Raw genomic sequence first — 5,714 nt, forward strand, 5'->3', positions numbered from 1 at the left:
CCATGTAGTTCTTTTCTCTTTTATCTAATAACCTCTGAGATAATTATGTAATACAACATGAAGTGTGGGTGAAGGGTGTGTGGTAGACTCACTGTCTGTATAAAACATGATTTCTTTGCAGATGCCACCTTGTGATTCCATAATTATAACTGCCATTTCACAAATCTTTCTGCATGTCTTTGTCGCAGTCCTAAGTTGCCTTACTGCAGATTCAAACAGTTTAATTAGAATGACTACACAGAACATAAACTCCTCCTCCAGCAAAACATTTGTAATACTTGAGTGCACACTGATGAAGAGAAGCCCACGAACAGAGAAAACTACAATCACTTCCAAATCTAATTTTGTTACTAATTTAGTAAAAAAACAAAATTTACATGAACATTTATTTTATTTTGAATTGGAAATTCAGTAAAGCCTACACAAAGTTTTTTTTGTGTGTGTATGCATCGAGGAGTGATGCATACACAAGCACAAACATTTTTAGATTCAGTAAACACTGCTTAGTGGCACGCATGCACGTGCAAACAGCGAAAATACCGAGAAATGCAAATCACCTAATAAGTGGGTGAATCTTATGCAAATGAGGCAGGTTAAGTGATCCAACAAATAGAAAGGCATCCATGTAGTCTCTGTGATAGTGTCTGTAGAGTAGTCAAAAAGAATCCAAAAGTACCAAATAAGAGTCCCAAGTGCAGGTATAACCAAAAAACAGAAAAAAGCAAGAACTCAGTCGTTCAAAGTTTTTATTTAAATGTCAGAATGTAAAAGCAAAGTTTTTGAGTTGCATGAACTCTTTCTCAGTGCAGATAAAAAACTTCCATCTCACTCAACATTTATATCAAAAAACAGCTAGTCACGTGATTAATTCAAGTTGATTAGTATAAACCAGCCTTACAAAACATCTAATAAAAACAATAAAAAATAATGAATTAATGAAGCAACATTATTTCATCACACCAACTCTCTCTTTAACATTAAAACAGGTTTAATAGTGTTTCTTGTATTTAAACATGGAAGCTTATCTGCCCTAAAATAATTAATCCAGTTATACATTGCAACTTCAGTTCTTGCTACGATATTTCCCCCTCTTACCCATTTATTAACCTTCTGTATTACTCTGAACTTAAAACTATGCTCATCTCCATATTCCATAACATGTCTACTTAAAACATTCGTTTGAACCCTCCTTCTTATTTCAGATAGGTGGGAAGCTATTCTTTCTTTTAACTTTTAATTTGTTTTCCCTATATAAAAGCTATTACATGCAACACAGTTAGCAATACATACTAGATTTTCAGTAGTGCACGTAGCAAAAGTATCAAAATAAAATAGTTTGGCAGTAATGGGATGAACAAAAGAAGTATCAGTATTTATATTTTTACAAAATGAGCAATTGAAGCAGGGGACAGTACCTTTAGTATTAATTTTATTAATATCTATACTACTCCTAACCATATCCTTATAGCACAATTTATGCTTCAAATTTCTTTCTTTATTAAAAGTAAAAAAAAATCCTTCTCCTACTATTTGTTCAGTTCTGAGTTAGAGGTCAATATAGGCCAGTTTTTACTAATAACAGATCTATTCATATTGGTATGTCTATTATATTTACTAATATATCTAACCATATTGACTGGATATTTTTGTCTCACTGCCACTTTATTGGGAAAAGTATGGTTTTCCGACTGTCGCACATTCACCCATAATACCATTAACATTACATTGTACCAAAGCATTAGGATATCCCCTAAATTGAAAGTCTGTGAACATATTCCCTAACTCTGTTACAAACAGTTCATGTTGTGTCTTAAGCCTACTTGCTCTGACAAACTGACTCTTGACAACACTATTAAATGCATGTTTAGTATGCATACTAGTATAATACAAAAATCTAGATGTATGTACATTCTTTTTGTGGATAGTAGCATCAATTAACTGTCCATCTTTAATAAAGTAATGTCAAAAAATTCAGTCTCAGTGTCAGAGAACTTTAAATCAAAAGTTAAAAATCCAATAGTGGTCTACAAATAATAAGCATAGGCTCTCAATTTTTGTACATCACCTGACCAAATAATAAAAGTGTCATCAACAAAATCTAATACATTGACTGTGGCTCTTTAAAAGTTCCTAGTTCATAATCATCATATACAAAATGCCTTTCCCAATTAGGAAGAACAAGATTGGCATAGGTATTTGCCACAGGAGTTCCCATAGCCACCACTAGTTGTTGATGATATGGCTTACTATCAAAGAGAAATACATTATTTTCTAAAACTATATCAAGCAGCAAATATATTGTACCAACTCTTGAAGGAGTAAAGATACTGTATTTTGTCAAAAACTCTCATAGTTTCATAGTTTCATAGTTTAGTACTAGGCTATCTGCCCTGGGGCATTTGTAAACCTAGCCATAGTGATGCGGCTTACGCCACCCCATAAAATGGTACAAAATGCACAGAATAGATTTAGAATACTGTGCCTCTGTCTAGTAGTGACACAGTGAAGGTCCCCTTATATAATAGAATTAGCTTACTGTGCCCCTGTCTAGTAGTGACACAGATGTGACCCCTGGGGTAAACTTACAATCTCCCATCCACTCATCAAGATTTCTCTTGAAGAGAGTCAGTGAGGGGCTCTGCCTAACATGAACTGGGATCTTGTTCCAGAGCATGGGAAGCCTCTGGGTTATGAATCTATCCCTCCAGCATGTCCTATTCATACTTGTGCCGAGGTTTAAGTCTTTAGCTCTCGTGGTTCTGATGGATTTGGATTTTATGAGGTGGAGCATGTCCATCAGTTCCTGATTGGACATGGCCTTGTACGTCAGGCAGAGATCACCTCTGAGCAACCAGTATGCTACTGAATAGAGCTGGAGTTTCTTTTGTCTGGCAGAATAAGACATATGTTGGAGACCCCTGATCCTCTTGGTGAGGTACTTTTGTGGTCTCACCAGCTGTTGCAAATGCCAGGTGAGGTACATACCAAATGGGGCATTGTACTCAATCATGGATCTGATGAGGAAGGAGTATAGGGGTATAATGACATCCTTGGATCTGGATGTGAATCCCTTCATGATAAGGTGTGCAAGGTAGAATGTTTTTCTAACCACTTTGGCGACGTGGGTATCAAATGAGAGGTCGCTGTCGACTTGGGTCCCTAGGTCTCTGATTACTTTTTCCGTACTCAGTGGGTTGCTGTCTATGTGATAATTTGTGGGTACTTTGTTTTTCCCAAAGGGGATGACGATACATTTTTTGGCATTTAGTTTAAGGCCATGACTCCGGCACCAGTTGTCCATTTCTGTGAGACCTTTTTGTAGGATGTATGTGTCCGCTGGTGTATCAACTATGGCGCCTAGTTTGCAGTCATCAGGACAGATCCCTGTGGGACACCACTTGTGACTGGCTTTGAGTCTGACATTGCTCCAGTGATTTTAACTTTATGGGTTCTGTCCTTTAGCCAGTTTGCAACCCATCTAGTGACATAGGGGTTTACGTTTAAGCTGTTGAGCTTATCTATGATGCCTGAGTGGGGTATTGTGTCGAAGGCCTTAGCCAAGTCCAGGTAGGCTGTATGGACTGCTTTGCCCTCATCAATGGCTCTAGTGACTGTTTCGAAAAAGTCAACCAGGTTCAAAAGGCAGGATCTGCCCTTTACAAAGCCGAACTGGGTGGGGTCAAGTGTCTGTAGGTCCCCAATGTCTCTGTTTATGAGTTCCATAATGATTCTTTCCATAGCTTTGCAGACCAGGCTGGTTAAGCTTACGGGCGGTAGTTCCCAGGGTCTGTAGAGGTACCCTTTGTGGAGTGGGACCACTGTTGCTATGCGCCAGTGTTCAGGTACATATCCTGTAGTAAGGCTAAGGTTAAATAGCATTTTTACGTGCGGGTTTAGCTCCTCTTGAGTTCACGCACGCAACCCGGATACCATCAGGTCCCATTGATGCTGTGTTTTTAGCTTGGTTGAGGGGGGCTCTGAGTTGGACATCTGAGATGACAGGGAGATTACATTCAGCTGGGATAAGTATTTCTTCTTTTGGGGGTGAGGAAGGGAGAATTTGCACTGAACCTGTCAGCCAGAATGTTGGCAATATCTGTGGGTTCAGTGTATTTTTTGTTGTTGTAACTAACTCTGAGCATATCTGAGGGTTTCCGCCCAGGTTTCTAACATAGCTGAAGAAGGCTTTGTGGTTATCTTTAGTGTCCTTAGCGATTTTTCTCTCAAAGTTGGCCTTGGATGTTTTTATGAGAGAACGCAGTTTTCTGCTAGTGTTGATCTGAAATGTCTTCCCTTTATGGGATTTTGCTCTGTCATGCAGTAGTTTCCTTCTTTTGTTATACAATTTGTTAATGGCTGAGGTCCACCAGACAGGACGCTTGCCTTTGGTGGAGAGGGACTTTGATTTATTTGGGATTGCATGATCCATGCATTCTTGGAGATGTCCATAGAAAGCATTTGTGGAGGATTCGGCATTGTGGGATGTGGTATCCACTGGCCCAGTGGGCTTAAAGGATACCATCTCAGTCTTAAGAAGAGTGAAGTCTGCTTTTGAGAAGTTTTTCACTGTGGTATTTTGTGTTGGGGGTGGAGGTGGGATATGTATATCCATGGTGATTAGTTTGTGGTCAGATCTCACTAGTGAGGGGTATACCTCCGGTGTGGAGCATTTTGTCCCCATGTTTGTGATGATCAGGTCTAGTATATTATCTCCCCTAGTGGGAGAGGTGTCTAGTTGTTCCAGTGCATTTGAATTTATGAATTCCCGGAACCTTTGGGCTAGGGTGTTAGGGCTAGAATAATGTACCCAATCTATGTTTGGGTAGTTGAAGTCTCCCAGTATGATGGTATTTTGTGATACATTCATATCCTCCAATGTCTTCAGGAAGGCTGAGTGGGGTTCCTGAGATTGGGAGGGTGGTCTGTAACATGCTACCAGTTGTATAGCAGTTTTGCCTATGGTTAGTTGCACCTGTATGGTCTCCGATGCTTCATGTGTTGTTACTAACCTGGAGGTGTGGGTGTCCTTGATGAATATGGACACTCCCCTTTGTGGTTCAGCCCGGTTTTGGGGAAAAGCATGATACGAGGTATAGCCTGGTAGCACTGGGGTGCTCTCAGAGCCTTGAACCAGGTTTCAGTTACTGCACAGACGTGATGTTCTCCATACTGAGGAGTGCGAGAGTCTGCATCTTGAGATTTAGACTTCTGGCATTGAGCAGCATTACCCTTAGTTTTTTCCATTTTGTTTTCTAAGGAGGTGGGCTTGTCTTTGAGCCTTGCCTAAAAAGGCACTATGGGGTGGCAAGAGCCTTAGCCAATATCCGGAAGCCCAGTGGTGACAGGTGCAAGCCGTCCCTTGTGAAGCAGCGTGGCTTGTCCAACATGTCATCCCAGGCAGGCAGACATTGGATCCCCTTAGAATGACACCAGTACTTGAGCCAATTATTAAAGCTGATCATCTTGTCTTTGTATTGTGGCATCATTCTTGGTGAGGGCAAGATGCTGCTCAGGGTCAGGGTCATACCAGCCTGGGCTACATAATCAGAGAGCTCCTCTATGTCTGTTTTCATGTATTCCAGGGAGGTACGTCTCAGGTCATTCACGCCAGCATGGACAATGATGGAGTCATATTTGTACTTGCTTTGTTGTGACCTGAGTGCGTGTGTTATGTGGTGGATCCTAGCTCCCGATAGGCAGCTCACAGTCACCCT

Source organism: Protopterus annectens, chromosome 3.part1 (genome assembly GCF_019279795.1).
Source record: "Protopterus annectens isolate FY-2018-M chromosome 3.part1, PAN1.0, whole genome shotgun sequence".
Lineage (NCBI taxonomy): Eukaryota > Metazoa > Chordata > Ceratodontiformes > Protopteridae > Protopterus > Protopterus annectens.